The sequence below is a fragment of the Camponotus vicinus genome, unplaced genomic scaffold (genome assembly GCF_025532165.1).
Source record: "Camponotus vicinus isolate PSW18456_S1 unplaced genomic scaffold, iyCamVici1.0 SCAF_5, whole genome shotgun sequence".
Classification (NCBI taxonomy): Eukaryota; Metazoa; Arthropoda; class Insecta; order Hymenoptera; family Formicidae; genus Camponotus; species Camponotus vicinus.
The window spans coordinates 12409573-12431182 of record NW_028141977.1 but is presented as its reverse complement, the minus strand read 5'-3'; the positions used below and the strand labels follow the sequence as shown (position 1 = coordinate 12431182).

The 21610-nt window shown below is 37.0% G+C and overlaps 1 protein-coding gene across 1 annotated transcript in view; it reads right to left on the bottom strand.

Annotated features, from left to right (window-relative positions):
- Nucleotides 1-21610, bottom strand: part of Alpha-man-ia (alpha-Mannosidase class I a) — a 478743-nt gene that overhangs the window by 320123 nt on the left and 137010 nt on the right. The window lies entirely within an intron of this gene.

The window sequence follows — 21610 nt, the reverse complement described above, 5'->3', positions numbered from 1 at the left end:
GAGATGGGAGACGCGCTTTTCTTTCGTGCGTTCTCCGCACACGCTCGACGAAGCGTATGCGTGTTTTCCCGTGGAATGCGCGAGGGCGAATTCAATAACGCGGCCGGAAAATGGAGAAGAGTCTTTCGAGACTCTCGGCTTTGGAAAGAATTTCGTACGTACAATAAGCGACATAACGCAAATACCTCTAGACAGAAGGGCCGACTCGAAAGAGCACAGGCGGCGACTCTTTTACGAGGGAATATTTTGATGAGAAAACATTGAAGCGCGAATATACAAAGCGTAGTAATTTTACACGCGAAAAGAAACTCTTGACATTTTTCGGCGAGAAATCATCGCTCCTACGATTTCTACAGACCCGTGCAAACGTTCTAATTTGAATTCGCTTGATTTCCAGTTTGAAATGACAAATTTCCTGAACATGTCGAGCTTCCAAGTACGAGCGTCGAGCACGGTTAAGCAGTTGGTTAAATAGACTACATGCCATCGCAATGGCATGTTGAAGCATTCTTGCGTATGTTATATAGTTTAAAAAAAATGCACTTGGCGAACGGAGATTACTATATCACATAATATAATGAGCGATAATCCTCTGTAAAAAAAAGCGAAAAATTATGTTTAATTTTATCCGAGAGATGTCATCTCTCTGAATAAAATGAGAACACGCTTGTACATACGTATGTCGTATAATCGTTTACGAGCAATCGCGATTTCCAACAAGCATTGACGCCGTGCGGATTTTTATACGGCGATTACGGAATTCGCCCTGGCGGCGTAACTTTCGACGAACCGGCTTCGGAGCGGTTATGACTCTACTCCGTACGATCACTATAATTACGCGACGTCGCAATGGCTATTAATGGCTATCTTATTGCAGCATCTAATTGCACCTGCTGACTGCTTCAGGCAGTTCTTATGGGTCCTCTCCAGGATCAACCAGCGAATAACCAGCGTCCGCGCGTAAAACAACCATATCCCCATGTTTTCCAGTCGTTCGTGAACCCCAGTCTTACCCTTTGTTCGAAAAATGTTGCAAACACACACAGCGTTTGTTTTATTATAAATTATTTTTGCGCGCAATCGTCGTTTTGCGGAGAAGCATCCTTTGCTTTTGAAAATGCTTTATACGAGGTAAAGAGAAACCGCATGACAAACAACGACGTTACTAGTTGCAATTTAGAATAAATAATGATATATACGTATAATTTTCTAAAGGAGATACATTTTATTGTAACAGCAAAAATATGTACTAAAATTGAAAATAATATATTATAAACTAATTTATAAAATATTAATAATTATAATTAATTTTAGAAAATAATTTATTATTTACGTAAGAAAAGATATCGTGGAATTTTCTCTCCGCGAATTTTCAAGCGTATTGTAAAAAAAATTTTTACGTTTCTCCAAATTATTATAAGAGAAATCCTATTCGCCGAGAACTCGTACAGTGGTAGTAGATTATTCGCAACAACCGTCGCCTGCATCCACACTTTTGCAAAATAGGAATTTCAATCTAGCGTGAAATTGCGAGAACTTTCGCAGCGTTAAAGTATGTATCCCGTATTTTTTTCGACATAATACACCACGCCCAAGTACAAGGCTCCTTCTCGTGCTGATTTTGTCGAACTTTTTTTCGCCAATTTACGATTTTCTATCCTTTGAATAAATCGAAGATTTTGCAATTGAATTGGAATTTATGCTCAACAATTTTAATTTTTGCATCTCAGCATAAAGTAATAAAAATGCTTGTATATTTAATTGGTAACATTCGGCGCAGCTATAAAATTACATTTATTGCAGAAACAATTATTTCTCGCTGCTAAACCGACAATAGGTATAGCTGGAGCTAAATGTAACAAAAACCGTGATGGAAAGGGACTTCTAATCCGCCGTCATCTTTCCCCTTTCAATGCTTCTTTCTTCCTTACGGCTTACCCATTTTTCGGCGAGATCCACGAAGAACGGTGGGACGTAGACAAGAAGTAGGGTGGCAGAAGATATTAAGCTTCCGACGTTCGATCGCATTTCAGATTGCGCGGAGCTCGAATTCCACACGGGATTGAATGGGATCCCATTCGCTATACGGTCGTATAGCGGCGGACAGGGGGTGACGGGGGAGGAGGGGAGGAGAAGGTTGCGGGTATATATTCCGCCTATTCCATCGGCGGTTAATCCGCTTACGCGGAAAAATTTCGATACGCCGCGCACTTTGAATATATGTGTACTTATACATGCGCATATATGTGTGTTGTACATATGATGTGTTTAGATGCTTATATATATATATATATATATATATATATATATATATAAGGTGTAATCCCTTTTTCGGCGAGCGGACAGATTCGCGGGTTGGGTGTGTAGGTGTACGTAGATAGATGTGCGTGTGTGTAGATACAGAGAGGCCGATTGTGGTCGCGAGCGTCGTAGAACGTATTTACTTGCGGCGGGGAAAAGTTGGTTCAACCGAGCCGGCTACAAAGGTTTCCCGCACGCTGGTGAATTCTGGATATATTTGGAGTTTCGGTGCGGATTTGTGGACGGCTTGAATTCACCGCGAGCGAACAGCAGGCAGATGATTGAACGTTTACCGAAGAGACGCGATGAGATAAAGGAGATATCCGTCAAATTTATTCGCGGAGAAAAATCGAATACATATATTTATTCTTTGAAGGAAAAAATAAACCGTGATAAATTTCATATTATTTTTCGCAACTTTTAAATCTATTTGCAAGTCGGATTTTCTCTGCTTGCAAGAATAAAGCTTCAATTTTAAAGGGTTTTTCATATATGTATTTTTTTTCTACATAATCTTATTGATTACATTGACGATCAATAGCAGTCATTTTCACCGTCACTAATAATAATTCACGTACAATAATAATATTTTTGAATATTGTTTTACCTAATCGTGATTATTATTTAATCGATGCCGATATCGGATCAATTTTTGTTATTATGGAAACAAAAAACGAACATATATCTATAGGTTGCACTTCGAGATTCTTGCAAGATCCAAAAATATCATTCACGATATTTATAAAATATTAGATACAATATACAATATTATCATCGGTAAAATATTGCAGTCGTAGCATTACGTAATCTTTAATAAGATGAAAAGTGCGAGCGTTTCTCTCGATAAGCCGCGATCGACGCGATTGCGACAGCGATAAACTAAATCGGTCGGGACACGTGCGAACGGTTTATCAAATTGATTCACGTCCTACTAATGTCAGTGATCGGCGATAGGCTCTTGCGTTCCGGCAACGATCGTGTGAAAATCACCACGTTGTTCAGCGCGAGCCGCTCAACGACACGCGCGCTAAAAGGCGCTTCGAGAGAGCCGTTAAGTGCCGCAAAATATCCCACGATCGATATCCCGGTATACGCGATGGCAATCAAAAGTTACGAGATTCGATTCGGGATAGATCATCGCGTCTCGCACAAAAATTTTTAATCCGATCTGTCGGATGCGTCGCAGTTTCGACTGCTCCGCTCGGATTATCCGATTATTTATAATCAAGACAATATAAAACTGGCTTAATAAGAGCCAAACGCGAAGTAAATGGCGCGAAAATAAAATAAAACTTAATCATTATTAAGCAAAATTATTACGTTTTGACTTCAATTCGGATCAGTTATTACATTTAATTAACAGAAAGTCATATATTGTGCGATCAAAACGGCGCGATATCTCCAAAACCGCAATGTCTTAATACATTTGCTTAATAATCACTAGTTTTATTTCATTCCTGCACTATTTACCTCGCATTCGGTTTTCATTAGCTCAAATTAGACTTATTATCTTATTTAATAACATTCAGAGCTTTATCGATTCTGTTATTTATTTTTTTTTATCATAATGAAAATTTGATCATAATTCGTTAATATTTAAACTTTGATAGCGTTAATCATTTTGTGGGTAATAAGTAAGTCAGATAAATTTCAAATAAACTTTTTATCATTGACATAGTAATAATGGATAGTGGAGGAATAAAGATTAATGTGTAAAGATACATAAATTAAAGAGAATTTAATATTTTATCAATGTGAGTAGAAAAATTTAATGCGACAAATTTAGAATATTTATCAGAAACGATTGCAATTTTTTTAAAGTAATCAAAATCTACAATACAAGTTTTGATAAAAATTCTATCACCTTTTTTTCGATATGATGATATTATTTTACATGTAGTTTCATTAAAGCTTGCGCGTAACATAAATTTTCCTAACGCAATCTATTAAGTAATACTATCTCATCATATATTATACCATCAATTTTTGATTAGATTGTTTTAAAAAAGAAAAAAGAAACATATCATTGCATTCGTTGCCACATCTTGCTGCACTCACTGTTATTAAATTCGCGACAATATCAATATTTGTGCATAAAAAAATTGCTCTACTTCACGTATTCCTAAATAATTACATTATTTTCCTTGAAACGTAAGAAAAATAATTATTTGTGTTACACGAATATCCAGAGATATTTTACTTGGGGAGGAGCTCGGAAAATTTTTCTCTTAAATCCAAAGACTTCGGATGAAAAATGAAAAGATGGCAATCTTGAGCGACCGATTCGAACGACGTTTCTCGTAAAAAAAGGGACAAGAGCAGTACAAGATATCCGGTCACGGGACAATAATTGAGTTGCACAATTGCGGCAGCCTTTTACACGACGAGGAAACGAACGCGTCGCAGCATGTGTGCACGGAATCGACAGTATTCCCCAGGCAAGTTCTTCTTCAGCGAGACAACAGCGAGGCAAGCAGGGCGACGTTATAACCGGCTTAAAATCGTCGTGGCGTACAAAGAGGGGAAGAGGCACGACAATGATCTCGGCCGGCATCGTCCGGACACCAACGAACCGACAATACCCGGATTATCTTCGACGCGACAAAGCCACCTCGTAAAACCAATCCCGGAGCCAGGGGCCAGGGCCAGGTCAGGTACGCGTCAGGTCGATCGAGTAGCATCGTCACCGGCACGCGCACCACGCTAGCACGATGGTCCCACTCGAATATTCCCATTCGCCGTAAATTAACGCGAACGCGAAAATCATTACGCTCCAATTTCTTCCTGAAGACGAGGGAAAAAAGGCTGTCTTCCGCAATCTTTCCTTCTTGCGATCCTCGCGCGGTATCGCGATGATGAGATAGGAGTTTTCTCTAATGGATTTTCGATCAGGTGTCTTTTCGTTTTCTTTCTCTAGAACGTGACACATATACGCGTTAATTGCTTAGTTACTCGCGTTACATTTTATTGAGGAAAGAGTCTGAAGAATGGACGATGCAACTCAAAGCGAGCACAATTTATCAAATTCAATTTTCGAGAAGAGTGTGTATTATCTAGTAATATAAATTGCGTCTCGGTAAAAATGTAATGCAACATGTTACACAATAGATTCGCAGGAAATGAAGGAGAGAGAAACTGCCGCGGTCGCTTGTACTTTCGTACGCGCTTTGTGCGTGGCAACGCACGAAGAAGATACGACTCGTTTATATGATTTATTGGCGAATATCGGTCGTGAATGCGCTGGTGCCAGAGATAGTACAGAGAATGTCCGGTGATTATTCATATTCCTATTGTCTCGAAAGGTTTATTCGCGTGTGCGCGGCAGCTTTCCCATCGGTTGGACGACGGTAAGAACCGCGTGCGCGTTGGTTTGGAATGAAACTTTCGATGGGCACGATATCGAAACACGGCATATGACGTCGCTTTGAATTTCGGATAGGTATATCGCTTTTCCGCAGAGTATCAGAGTATTGTTTTATACATGTGGTAAAATAATAGTTCGTAAATTGTGGCCCACCGAATATCGAGATGGTACGTTACTTCGCTAGCCTAGTCATTTTTTTATTAAATGTCGCATCGATTTTTTAAAACTTATAAATTATTCTTTCCACACTATTCTTGGAAAAGAGATCTCGAAAAGAAAAATAAAAAAAATTATCGAATTTAAAATCATCCATTTTTTCTCTCTCTCTTTCTCTCTCGTTGCAACTATCGATTGTTCGACTAAATTCAAAGTACTAAATGAATGTAATGGAAGCGCAAATGGTAATGAATAATATGCGAAAAAGTTTATTAAGGTCGTCAATTGAATAACGTTACGGAAATTAACTCAAGGCCTTTAGTCGCTCTCATACATCTCGGCTGCTTCTTGGTGCGTTTGTCGACTAACAATGAGAATCAGTCTGAGAGTCTCCTTCGTCTTGATTTCTCGTCTGGATACATTTCGCGTAAATTTCCATGTAGGATTGTACAACGATTTGCAATGACGTCGACATAATTTCCACGATTCGAGCGAGAATTGTCGAGAGAATCAAATCACATATTTCAAATTAAACTTTATTACATTAATCAACTAGAATGACATTTTTTGAAAAATATCATCCACTTGAAAAATATTTAATAGATTTTTAATAGATTCTATTAAATAATCAAGCAAATGCATTTAGAAAACTAGAGAAAATAATTGTCGTGAGAGTTGAATTAAACGAATAACATTCGCACGTATCCTAAGAGAGATATCGAAAATAGAAGCATAATCGTAAACCTTAAGCCGTTTAAGAAACAAACTGTGGAATAATCCTTTGGGGAGCGAAAGATCCTTGGCGAGCTTCGAACAAGAATTCAAGGGTTCGTTCTGATTGTAGCTATATCTAAGTACGATTGCGGAGGCGATTACCAGAAGATTACTGCAATTGCGAGTGAACGGCGCTCCTATACTTCCGCAGACATTGATATTCAACTAGGAGCACGCCACTGTAATTTCCCGTGGCTATCCCCATCTCGCCTATCCTTAAGCGATTTCCTTTGTTTTCCTGACCTAATCCAAGCATTCGGAAAGAGAGAAGGAGAGAGAGAAAGGGAGCTCCGGTACTTAATAATTAGCACTAATCAATAATCTAGTAGTAGGAATACCATGTAATTGGTAGCAGGAATAAATTAATTTTACACAAATTGCCCATGTTAAAAACTATTTAATTTGTATTATTGTATAAGTTTCATTATAAATTAATTAACAAGAAAAAAGTGACATATAATATCCACGAATAAATAATTATGACATATTATAGAATAACAGATATGAAATATTAATGAGAAATATAAAGGATAAATCTTATAATCCAGGAATTACTCGTAATTAAATATTTAAGAATTCATTTCTTATCCTCGGCAAGCGTGCGGAATTCATATTAAAAAATTTTAACATAAATAGAAACGAGAATAATCTTCAATAATTGAATTCAACGAACAAAAAATGAATCTTCATTAAATTTTTATTTTCAGAAGAAGAGACTGTCAAGATTTCTCTGACTTTTTAAGTGACATTAATTACTACAAGAAAGATCCGCATGAATCGATACTAGATCGTGCTTTCCGATTGTAAATCACGACAAAGTATTTTGCTGAAAAGAAAGCATGGCGCACGTGCAGATGTACCGCATGTATACCGGTCGCAGCTTCATCTGCGATAAAAATGTATTAGAGAATCTTATATTCAAGACCAGACCCACCTCGGCGAAGATAAAACTGAGCGCAATGCTTCCTGGTACGTGCCTTGATCTGCATGCTGAGAAGAGTAACGCGCCTCTTCGCCGTCCCCTTCCACCTCCCACCTTCCCTTCCGACGTCACTACCGTTTCGAAATCCACTTTTCCCCTTAAGCAAACCCAATCACCGCATTATCCAGCAAGATTTACCCTTACGGAGTGCATTTACCAAAGCAGGATTCACCGAAAAGTGCATCTGAAATGGATCCACTATTATAATTTTGGCATTGGCTACTATAGCGAGTATTAATTTTCTATCTGCGAATTTGAGGGTTCAAGACTACTAGATCGCATGTATTTCTAGCTTGATCAACGTGATGGACGACAGACCGAATAAGCCTCCGGGTCGTTTAAGCCGTCGTTTGGTTGAACCCTGGTGTTCCTCCTTGATACATCGCCTTCTCGGTAAACCGAAGACGGTACGAGACACGATCGTGAAACACTGTTACGTGATATGTACGTGCGGGGGCGAGAGACGGCTCGGGCGACAGTAGCAATGACGCACGACTGCTCGTAAAACATCGCTGGAAAGCGCCTTAAGGTACCGGACATAGATACACGTACGCGGTTTATGCTCCAGATTCCGAGCCTCGTCTGGCCCCCGTAGTAGCATGGTTATCTGCGGTGTCGCGAGCTAAAACTTCCTGTGTTTTCCCTCGCTGCAAAAACGCGCCAGTGATCACGTGGTTTGGAACGCGGCGCGAGAATGTATCGCCGATAAATTCCCGCGAGCTTAAGTCGCATTTCGCGACACTTTCTTTTTCCGAGGCTTACCTCCGCGATATTTTTTTCCGCGGAAGATATACTAACGAAGAAGGCTATGTAAACTATTCCATATGTATAATTTTTCTTTCATTTTAGCTTTATTTGCACTCTCTTCCTCTATCTCTTCGCCGTTTCGCAGCATTTATTTACTCGTCAATGACTACTGAAAAAAGATTATGACCGTATATTATGAAGGAAGATTACACGTGAAATATGAACAATATTGCCCATCATATGTTTCTCCCCAATTATGTAAGTTAATGTCTTAAAAGAAAAACTTCTGAAATTTCTTTCCTAATTTTTTGCACATATAAATTGAACAAATAAGAATAATTAAGACGATTATATATTGTGTAATTATTTTTGAATAAAAAATTGCCTGTCTTTCTTCTTGAGATAATGTGTTTGAATTTATGAATATGGTAAATATATATTACATATATTTATATCATTGACATCTGAATGATGTCAGAATGTGATATAAATATATATTACATGATATATATTATAAATATATATTATGTCATTTTTGAAAAAATGCTGTAATTTGTTTTTTAGGCCTGTAAAATAAAAAAAATTTCACATTTATTAAATTCTTTCTATAAAATATAATCGCGTTGTAAATTGGTAAAGTCACACATCATTTATGAATTAAATATCAACCGAAGAAATGTTAAAATTATTAAACATTTGATAAAATTGCCGATAAAATTCTCGTACAAGCAAACCAACATCTAATCATTTCATTATCAAATATTAGAAGAACGCAGCATCCCAGGCGATATAGACGCTATCATTTTATGCAAAACTGACGCTCAGGACTGTATGTAGTTCCAACTTCGAAATAGAATTTCATGAAGTTTCAAGCGATCATAGGCGAACATCATTTCCTGTGCCGGGCTTTCTCAACAACGATTCTGCGGTCGGTGGACTTTCGTTTGTGTGATTGCGGCCTGTAAAGGTGGGCGTCTCCTTTTGCGCGTTAAATTTAAAATTTCACGAGACACGTAACATTAAATACTGAAATCGTTATTTCTAATTCTTAAAGAGCGCCAAGATTTTGCGAAAACCCGTAGATCTTGAAATAATTCATAATTCATACATAGTCATATACGATTTTTCTAAATTAAAATTAAATTAAAAGAATTTTCAACAGTTTTTGAATTCAAGCAATATGCATATTTCATTTTTGAGTGAATGGTACAATTCCCTCTTATAACTTCATTTTCCTATTTAAAAGCAAAACACAAGAATTTTATATATTTTATTTTCATAATTGTTATTATTTTCATTTATTTTTATAATTGAGTTTCGAGCATTTTCGAACAGTAGAAACATGTGCACATTTCTCAAAAGAATATGTTGAAAAATCAAGCATAATTAAATAAATAAATTCTTATTGACTTAACGATATATTAAATAATATGTGCATTGTTATAAACACTGTATCCAAGAAAAAATTAACAACATCATTAAAAGAAAACGGAGCTGCATCGTTTTACTGTATTTAGAGCGCTGGCAACTTTGTTACCTACCAGTTAACTTGCAACTTTGTGGCAAATAGTATCATCACGGTCCGCGAAACTTTCAGAGTGTTGTTCCTAAAGTCGATTCCAACGTTATCTCCGGCTTGGTATACGTTTCACAAAAATTGCAAATTATTGCTACCGCAGGCGCCGCACAGTAACCGAGAAAGGAATGAGGAGAAAAAGAGGTCTCGGAAAATCCAGTTCGTTTTTATCACCTTGCCAGGTTCTTAAGCAGAACTGATGCGAGGAACGACATTTTCGTTAGAAGCCGAAAGCAGAGTTGATCTCGTCATTGAGCAACGTCAGGATAAATCGTCGAGTTTGGCTTTCTTGCTTTAGTAAAGGATTTCTTATTTCTCTTTTACTTGGCTCACGCGTTTAATCTCTATGTATGTCCGTGTAAGCAATATTTTCATTTTCCTTTTCATGCTTAAAAATATTTAAAAATATATCACCATGTATAGTGAATATATTATTTTATAAAATATATATAATCGAAACGTTAAATGAATATAAATTATTGCATATAAAAAGTATTATATAAAATAAAAATGTGAGAGAGAAAGATTTATTTTAATTGTAAAAAAAACTTATCTCTCGATACAGGACATCCTTTCTATTTCGGAGATAAAGCGGTCAACCTTTATCTTTTGCTCCTTAACTTTGCAAAGTGCGAACCAGTACCTCCTACTTTCTTTTCCCGTCGCTGTCGGTGGGTTCGCAGGACCTGATAAAGTTCCATCTCCTTTTTCTCACACAGAGACCATCTCATTCCGCGATTACTCGCAGTGGCTGGAGATAGCTCCTTCAATTTTGTCAGAGAAACACGGATCGACCTCCTACTTGGAATCCGGATTTAATCAACACCTTATCTTCCGGCTCGTATAAATTTCCTAATGACGGTCGAGGAGTTTGAGTCTTTGCCGGAAGTAACAAGCTGTCGACACGCAACGAAGATGCTTCACTTTGAACTTTGATATTTCATAAGACATCTTATGAACCTCGGATACTTTCGCAAAAAAAAAACTAACAATACAAATCGTTAAGAAATGAAAAATTAACCGATAAATGTGAAATTATATAAAATATATATTACAAAAAATATAACATTGGAAGAATAGCTGTATCATAGCATGTAGCATGTACTTCGATGCGTGTAATCGCGATTCATTATCGTGCGAAATGTATATCAAAAAGAATCTCACGATTATGAAGATTGCGCTACAAGTGCTCGCAAATGCGATTTATTAAATCGTACAGGGCACATTTTCTTTGGAAAAGTAAAAAAAGCACCATGCTTAAACATAGTAGTCGCGCTTCAAGCGACCACACCGTGATGTTGCGATAAAAAACACCACATATATGGTGGCGTTTGAAAAATTTAATGCAAATGAAGTCGCGCTTTATTGCGCCGGGCGAGACAGTAACCGCCTGCGATTTTTTGAACCTGCGGCAATTTACGTTCGCTGGACCAACAACAGCGTCGGTCGAGACAGATCATAAAAGCGATCGCCGTCTAGTCGTTTCGCTTTGCATCGCGACTAGCGCATAACATCGAACAAGATGTCATTCCTAAACCGCAAACACAGGATCGCGAATGATGATGAGCAGAGAGAAGGAGAGAAGGAAAGAGAGAGGGAGAGAAGAAAAAGAGAGCGAGAGAAGGAGAGACCACGAGAAATGTTTATGAAGTACATAAAGCTCACGGACGCGCAGTGAGGCTACATGCGGTGGCAGTGATCTGCGTGTGTTTGCCGAGTGTGTTACGGCGTTACATTTTCATTTTACTGGTAAATTTACTCGCTGGATCATCCTCTTGCACAATTCTGCCGCTGTGTTGGATTGCACGCGACTTTCGCGTTATCTTGAAATTATCATTGCACGAGCGCCTGGAATTAAAAATGTCACTCGGCTTTTGTTATTTTTTCGGATTGCCGCGATATAAAAATAAATTTACGCTATAAAAGTTGACGGATATTTACGCTTATATTTGTGGACACAATGTTTAACGATTTGTAGCGCTAAAAATATCGTAAACCGACAAATATATCCCTGATATACTATTTTCCTTTCTGTTCAATGCATGTACTTCGAAATAATTTATTATTTTCATCGCGTGTCATCAATGTTCTTTTTTATCATTTACATATAACGCACATAGTTCAGATATGTACTAAAAATTCGTATAGATACAACTTCTCTCGAAGACAGTTCATTTTCTGTATTTGTGCTGTAGTATGTACAGACTGTAAAGACTTGATCCGAATCAATACGAATGTCATTTCGAAACACGAGAGTGCTAAACGTTCTCGCTCGACTGAATTTTCCATCGTTGAACTCATCGTGGTGGTAGATGGAGAAGGAAGAAGGAGTCTGAAGGGCTTCATCGTCAACGCAAAAAGCGCCATTGGCGCGGCGCTATCGCGTAGGGACCGCCTAGTTTTTATTCCCCTCCATTACACGAGACCTTTCTGAATGGGCCACGAGAGAGGACGCACACGACGGATCATTACGCATTCATGAAGATTATATGCAGTTCAAGCACGTCGCGCGTGGGAAATTGGGCCGAGATTGTCCTTATCGTCATAAATCACGTTTGATATCGCCGACTTTTCATTTCCAGCTCTATCGATCGTGAAATCTTTCAAATTTCTTGTTCCGAGAGTACCTCATCTTACTCCAAGATATTTATGAATGTTCGAAAAAAAACCAATTATAAATATACTTGTAAATATATAATTATAAATATATGAAGTTGAATCTTCATTAATAATTCTTATTATCTCTTCTTGCTTTCACTATGATATTCTCTTTATTTTTTATATGTTTTTAATTGTTTAATCATGTTAACAATGTATATAATAGCTCGCTATTTAATTTATTAATTAATATGTAAGAAAAATAAAAGTGCCTCGCATGCATCACTATATTTTAGGTATCACATTTCGCAATACTTTCCACCGAGAATCGAGTTTCGCGAAAAGAAGAATTGATCGAAAATGATTATAGTAAAGAGAAGCAAGGATTTTGAACGTAACGAGCACTTTGCGTGCTTGCAATAATCAGTACAAGGCGAGCCGAATAAAAGCAAGATTGAAAAAAGGAGAGTAATGAGTCCAGATTGGGGATGAAATTAAAAAGAGAAAAAGCGTCAGAGTTTAGCGTGATTCTTTATAGCGCTCGTTTTTGATGCTCCAATATTGAAATCGTACCAGAAGGAAAAATGGTCTCTTAAAGATCCAGCTACGACTCGCTGGGCGTAGGAATAACAAGCGAAAACCGGTTCGATACAAAAATAAAATTGAGTTCATCATTGCTGAATTCGATCGGCCGTTTATGTGACTTGAATGATTCAGGCGATGCAAAGAACAGCGCGAGTTAAAGCCGACTTATCGCTCCTCCTGTGTGTGGGAAACTTTAATATCTGCGCGCACGGTAGTCGATTCATCCATCAACCGGAAACGATCTTTATCTTTATCGCCTCGAAATCTCGACGAAGAGCGATAAATCAAGATTCCTCGCATTTTAATAACCCCGACAGCATCGCCGTCATATTTCACTTACGTACGCGCCTAAGTCACTGCACAGCCCGCAAAACGTCACGCGAACGCCAGGGACGGACCATAATTTCCATCAGCTGCGGTAAGTGGTCCGAGCAATAATCACGTGAGAACGCAATTTTACGGTCCGTCGTGCTGGCAAGGCTCGCAGTTAAATTTCTATTGCTCTCACCGCTTCGTCCCGACGGCCGCAGAGTCATTATTTCGACGCATCGGTTAATTTTACAGCACGTCCGAAATATATCCGGTCGAAAGATGCGTCGCATCGTCACTTACGCAATGCGAAATTGCTTGCGGTAACGCGTTCGCATCACCGTCATTCATCTTTGCCGCAAACGAAACAGCAATCTCGACGTCCTGTAATTTTTTTGATTTACAAATTATATAGATTTTTCAAAAAGGACGGAATAAGAGAAAACGTGTAATATAAACACTTCATACTTTTACACGCTCCTTATGATATGGAGATAACTAAAGAGAAGAGATAAAACTAACGAAGTAATTCTATATTAAAATAAGATTTAAATGAATTCATTTTCTCGTATCATATAAATACATGAATTTTTAACACAATATTTATTCACATAATATATAAAAAAATACATATCTTCTAATCTTTATTCATTAAAGAGAATAATTATGATTCGTTATTTTGCATTTCTTTATCTAATTTCTTATTTTCCTCAGAAGGATCGTATTCATGGAATGGAACTTCCACATCTTGTACTCGAGGCTTATGAGATTTTTTGTTGAAAGATATTTGAATCTCTTGCAAGGTTTTATTCTTGGTTTCAGGGAGGACGAAGTAAAGAGCACTGGTCCCGATCAATGCTACGGAGCCGTAAATAGCGAATGTACCTTCGGGCTTTATTAATTCCATCATAGACGGCATCGTCTTGATCACCACGAAAAAGCACGTGAAGCCGAAGCTGGACGTTAATCCGGAGCCGAGCCCGCGAAATTTTCTCGGGAACAGCTCACCGCAAAGTAACCAGGGTATAGGAGTGAGTCCCAACGGCAGCAAAGCGACGTAAGTGACGAGTAGAATTACGGGAATCCATGGTCTTCCAATATCAAACGTCAAGCTTGCGCTCAAGGATAACAGAGTAACAGCTACGCCGAAACCGGATATGAACGTCATGATGCGCCTGCGACACGTCTTCAAAAGAACGCACATGATAATTCCGAATATCAAACGAATCACATCGATGACCAGAGTTATCAGATTCGCGTATGCTTGGTCCGAAATGTCCGCCAACATTTCGACACAGTAGAAACTCATCACATTAGCACCCGCGAACTGCATGATAAAAAAGTACAGACTGACAATGCCGAAGGGCTTCAGGAAGTATCGCGATGACCAAGGCTTTACGAACGAGCGCAGTATCGATCGTTTTCTGTTCCTTTTTTTAGCGATTTCCATAAGTCTGGTGGTTTCTAACAGGGAGAATTCCTCGAGCGAGCGTTCACCACGGAGAAATATCCACGAGCGTTTTGCCTCCTCGATTTTGCCTCTACCAAGCAGCCACATCGGACTCTCCCGCGAGAAGATGCAGGCAATCCAGCTGATTATAGGCAACACGGCGCAGATATAGGCGGTAGTCCGCCAGTTCAACCAAGTTCCCATCGCGTGACACGCCAATGTTCCAACGGAAAGGGTCAAACAGACCGCCCCCAGTAGAACACCGCGCAACAGGGGGTCGCTCGTTTCACCCACGTAGATCGGAAAAATTGGTGCCAGGATTCCGACGCAGTATCCAGTCAGGAGTCTGCTCGCTATCAAAGTTTGTACGTTATTGGCGAGGCCGATACTCAGCCAGCTGACGCAAAAAATAGGAAACAGCAGCAGCAACGATGTCCTTCTGCCAAATCTTTCCGCCATGAAACCGTCGGTCCAACATCCCGGTGCTATTGGCAGAACCGCGGCCGCCGCAATCCACGATTCTTCGTCGATAGTGAGCATCCCGAAGTGATCCACATCTGTAGATTCCGATAAAGGTTCGCTGTCGTTGAAAGAAATTGTCTTTAGCTGCGGAAGAAGTATCGCACTGTAACCGTTTGACATGCCGGACGCGATGATTCCCGTCAGTGGTCCTAGAGCTGTCAATAATTGTTTGAGATATAACTTGATTTTGGTATCCGGTACGTTGCAGTCATAAATATTCATTGCACTATCAATAATGATCTCTACAATGAAAAGAGAGATGTCAATTAAAAACGATAATTAATTCTGTTCACTGGATATTTTCGAAAATACACACTTATGTATGAAAATTTTATTTCATTCTCTATTTTTGTTCTTTTTTTTCTCAAAATTCATTTGTTCAAAACGTGCAATTTATAACTCTCGAGTGATGAAACAATAATGTCACTTAATAATGACGCATATTGATCGGAGGCAAGTTCAAAATAAATGCACTGGAACCGAAAAAAATTGAAAATTTTATTACAATCTATGTGAGACGACGTTCGTAATCTGAAGCTATGTATGTCAAACTGATCAACACGATCTTCGGATCATCAAGATCGTATCTTATCTCTCCCACTCAATAACTGAAGACTATTAAAAACTGAAATCATTCACGCGTTTCCACATGACAATTGAAACAACAAGTTTTCGTGCGGTCCAATTGCATAAATAACGACTAATAATACTGACGATTGCTGAAAAATGCGTTCGTAATTTATGTCGAATATACTGTGATCAACGATGTACAAACAAAAAGACGTTTAATTATGTGCTTAATGAAATCACTCGAGCTGTTTCGCTCTTATAAAAAAATTTTAAGCATCAATTTCACAACCATATTTTCTCTCAAGAGCTGAAGTTTTATAGAAATTTTATATTTAATACTGTCGCGTGTCAGTCATATAATGTTGCATTGTTTTATAAACTAACAAGACGTAATCTCTTGATGAAATGGCTTGACTAGCACCGAGATCCTTTTTAAAGGCTTTCACGCTCGAAGCTACTTAGATAATGCCAGTATGTTTTTAGCAGTATTAGACTAAAGATGCAAAATAAGCAAGAAAAACAAACTATTAACGCTCCGCTGGAAAATTCAAAATATATTTACAGTAGCTTAAAAACGCGAATAATACTAATATAATATCAAATATAATAAAATATATAATAATGGAAATAATCAAATATAATAAAATATATGACAATGAAAATAATTGAACTCAAAGTTCTAATATAATAAATATTTTCTTTTTATTTCTCTTTTTCTTAATAGATAAGCAAAATTTTTTATCAGTTTTTCTTGAAGATTATTTTTCCACGCACAATCTTGACGGGAACAACGCGAATTATACGACACTTAAATTCAATCTTACATCTATATTCTTTGCACGCGGCAAATCCAGATGTCTCACGTCAAAATAATTAAGTCAGTGCATCGCTCTACCGTGTAGAAAATTAGACACGCCACGTGCGTGACGCACATACGCCCTTGCACGAAAATGAAATTAAAATCTCCGTCCTTTCTCTCCGCGCCCATGCAAAATAATTTCCCTGCAGCGCTCCGGAATACGCCACGGTATTTTAACTAGCTGAAAAGGGATTTAAATGATCCGGGCGGTCGCGAGAATTTAATACGCGCCCCTCGTCGAGCGACGAGGGTGTTTCGTATTTTGGCCGGCTGCCAAATGCGATTTTCGCGTTATTTATCTTCCGCGAGGGAGGATGCGAGCATTTCGCGCGAGGATACGGGCCGAGCTCGTCCGCATCGATGTGCTACACGCATCGTGTGTGCTTGTTTCGCCGATTAAAAACTAACGACTCCGCGCGAGAGAAAAGCACTAATGCCGAGCGAGAGATATTTAACACGTTCCCCGTGCTTTGGTGTAATTAAACGCTTTTGTACCGTTTTCTGCTGCTAATTCCCGCCATTAATTTCGGATAATTTTCATCCGTAAAAAGAGGTGAGATTTATACGATCCTTTCTCTTTTGCAAAAATTACCGCGCACGCAAAATACATTACATAAAAGAAGAAAAACATCTTTCCACATTTTTCGACATGTTTCCGTTCTTTTAACTTGTTAAGATCCCTGCTTAAGAAATTTAAAGAAATTACTTCTACAAGTGATCTAATTTTCTCGAAAGTGAAGGAAAGAAATTTTCTCTTTACTGGCTTTGCTCGAGTCTCTAACTGGAAGTTTCGCATTTCGTGGACGTATTTCAGGACCGACATAGTTAAAATTCTCACAACGCGAAGGCAATCGGTAGACCAATAAAAATCAAGAGATCAGATGGGTAAACAGTGAGCCTGGCAAATTCCTGCCAATCCTATTACCAGATTTCTAACTCTTTGATGTATTTACTGTAAATATTCTGGCGCGAGGTATGCCTACTGCTCACGTCGCACACGAGATACGCCTTTTAATGTCGAGGACTCTCAAAAGTCTCGTTATCCCACGGGTAATTGTACCTCGACATTAGAGAAGAGATACTTGTTTAACGACGAACGCTTTTACGAGAATGCCCATTGAAATTCACGCAGAATAAGGATTTTGAGGGTGCATTTTAATGAACTCGAAAAGGGATGAGAGTTAGAATGCAGTTTTTACGAAAGCAGAGAGTAGGAATCGATAATGAAAACGACGAAAGTCTTAACACCGAATTAATAACAGATATAAGTTCAATCGAAGGTAAAGTTAGTTCAATATACGCGCATTATGTTTCTACAAAATAAGCGGGAAATTGCAGAGTGATGTAATATCGTCATCATAATTTCCGGATACGATGTTTACGAAGGCTTCTCTTTAGAGAGTACCGAAATTTCCTGGAAAATTTATAAGCGCAATCTCGGGAGAAATTTCTGAAAGACCTCAGGTAATTCTAAGGTCTAATATAAGTTTTACTCATCCTCTCTTCCCAGTCTCATATATATGTACAAGCGGAAGACTTATTTAACGGTGGATGCTCTTATGAGAGTGCATGTCGAGAATCAGGAAGGCCAGGGCTGTCGTAAATGAATGTTGACGAGCTTTTGAGGAACGATGCAAGAAGGCTTCGAAAGGATAACGGTGTTTTACGCGACGCACGGTGAAATCTCCGGAAAATATATTCTATTATTATTTGCGCACGATGCCTGTACATAATAATAATATTATAGTAATTTTGACGAAATTTCAAATTCTTCTTAAATAATATATAAACACAAAATTTCAATTTTTCAAAATGTGTTAAAAGCAATAATTAGTATAGCTATATAAAGTTATTCTTGCACCGCTCATTATTTGTCTTCCGATTTAAGTATTTTCTGAGAGTTGATTTACTATCAACACATTTATCTACCATTAGTGGAACATCTATTCATTCTCGGGAATACTTCGTTCGCATAGCATACCTGTGACGACTAAAAGCTTCGAGAAAGCCACCGTCGAACACGGATGGACCGGCTCGCGCAGGGAGATTGATGCGTTCCGGAGCAGAAAAAACAACTCGCGTGGGATGCATTTGTTCGGGGTTTTAGGTGAAGAAAAAAAGCTGCTCCTGCTAAAACGACCGGGAGAAAAGTTTCCACGAGAGAGAGAGAGGAGAAAGGGAGCAAATGACGAAGGTCGCGAAAACGAGTATACTAACTTTCTTGGGAGGATACTGAAGGATGATGTGGCGAGTGGAAAAAAAAGCTTTCAGAAGGGTTCTTTTCGATGATCAAACATCATGCTCTTTGTAAGTTTTCAGTCAAATATTCTCTCTTATAATAACTACGCAATGTAGGTATATAAAAAAAATCGATAGATGAATACAAACACGAAATTTAATGGAAATAAAAATGGGAAGCTCTAAATCGTGAAGAGATGGAAATGAAATTGTGAGATTGGAAATGTATAGGAGATATATGATTATAAACTTTTGTTAGAACGAACGCGTAGGATGCAACAGAAGTTTTATAATTAAACAGCAGAATTTTGAATAATTTTATAACAAGAAATGCGTTAAACGTACGTTCAATTAAGAATGTATATATAAGATGTTTCTACTTAATATTTTTAACGAATATTGTGCGGTAATTTTACGATATATTCAGAGTAAAAAAATAAACTTGAACAGCTGTGGAATATTTTATAAATAAAATAAAAAATGAATCTCTCTCTTCCCCCGTCTTTTTCTGTCGAAAAATTAATATTTAAGGACGTAAACTATACAATGTTATGTGATTTAGCATAGTAGATTAATGCGAAAAAATATTGTTGGACATAGCAAATTTTCTATTTTTTGCAATTTATTTTGTATATTTCGCGTTGATTACAAATCAATTTGTCAAAAATTCTGGAAGAATTCCAGAGAGTACCAAACAATTTCGAAAAATGATCGGCTATTGTTCATCGCTCGGGCTACCAATTTCTCCGTAGATTCATAACGCATCCCTCTTTGCAATAATATCAAACATATTACCGACGTTCAGCATGCGATTCGTGCCAGGATGGCGAAATGATTGTTTTATGAGTAGTTCTATTGCCTCGTTCGTTGAATTTTCCTAGCATATGAGCAAAACATTACTCGTAATATCCGAAGAAGTCCATCATACAAAACGATGCAAAAGATATTTATCAACAAGTATATAGTGCAAAATCTGTTTTTAATGATAAAATTATTATTGGTCTGATATTCGATACATAGATGTTCTCTGTTATTATGTAATTTATATATGCACTAATATTTGTATTCATATAAAACTAATGTAACATCGATAAGAAAATTATACATGGCAATATATACCTATACATATAGAGAGCAAACAGATCTCTAATATTTACTCCAAAATCGGTCAATTTCTATCATTTTCATATAAATCAGAAATAAAGAGAGAGAAGGGAATAATAGGAGAGAGAAATCATTTTCAATTTTCTATTCTATATCATTTCTACATCAGATTAAAGGTTATTTGTTCTTTTTCATTAATACGAATCTTGCAAATAATTATAATTGGTTTACCTTTGTAAATTCAAAAAATATTTTTTAAAATTCATTTTTTAATGCAGAATTCGAACTTCGCTTTCGATTTTCTGAATATACGAAATGCTTTAATTTCCATGAAAAAGAAAAATGCAATTAGAATTTCATAAAAATATCATAAAAAATAGACCAAATAATCGCTAGTACGTAATAAATCATACATGTCAATTTTTTCGTTATTATTGAATTTGTCGAAGCGCAGCTTAATAGAAAAAAAATTCACTAAAACATATCATTTCATTTTGTAAAATGGGAATATTCGACAATTGCTTTATTGTGCACTGTAAAACCGAAAACAGAAAGAGTGCTTTGGCTAAGATATATTAAACTATCTAAGGCACATTTTATTAGAATATAATAAAATTATATATATAAATATAATTTTTATAATAAATTTTTATTATTATTATTATTATTTTATTATTATTTACTTATTTTCTGCTCCAATTATTAAAAAGTTACAAAGTGCTAGATACTTGGCTAGATAGCTTAAGATTAAACACCAAGCCATTATAAAAATAGTATATACATAAGTCGAAGCAAAAAATTAATAATACTTATTTGCTATATTTTTCACTATTTTGTATTTTCAAAAATATCTTTTGGCTCCAATTTTTAAAGAGATACCAAAAATAAAATATAAGATGCAGGAATAAAGTGTATTTTAAAAAATTAGTTGTTCGCATAATTGTAGCATTAAAATGTTCCCTGAATTATTTAGATTGTAAAACAAAAGTTACTTTGTTTAAACAGACCTATATAATGAGAGTTAAATATAAAATTTTTAATCTTATTTCGCGAGCAAAATTCGGGATCTGAACATCTCTTGAGAGTAAATAATTCAGAAAACATTCTCATGCCATAATTATGCGAGCAACTAATTTCTTTAATGCACTTTACTTTTAAACACCGCGTTACTTTTATTCTTGGTATCTTCTTAAAAGTTGGAGCAAAATAATATTTTTTCGAAGTAAAAAGCAAAAAATAGCAAATAATTTGAGTATTATTAACTTTTTGCTTCGATGTATGTATGCGCTATTTTTAACGGCTTGGTAACTTAATCTTAAGCTCTTCGTAGCTTTTTAATAATTAGAACAAAGATGTTATTTTTAAAGCAAAAAAGTTAGCAAATTATTTTCATATATAATTTATTATGTCTTGATAATTTGGCTTAGATAATTTAATATATCTTGTTGGCTATAACGATAAGCTCTTTCTTTAGG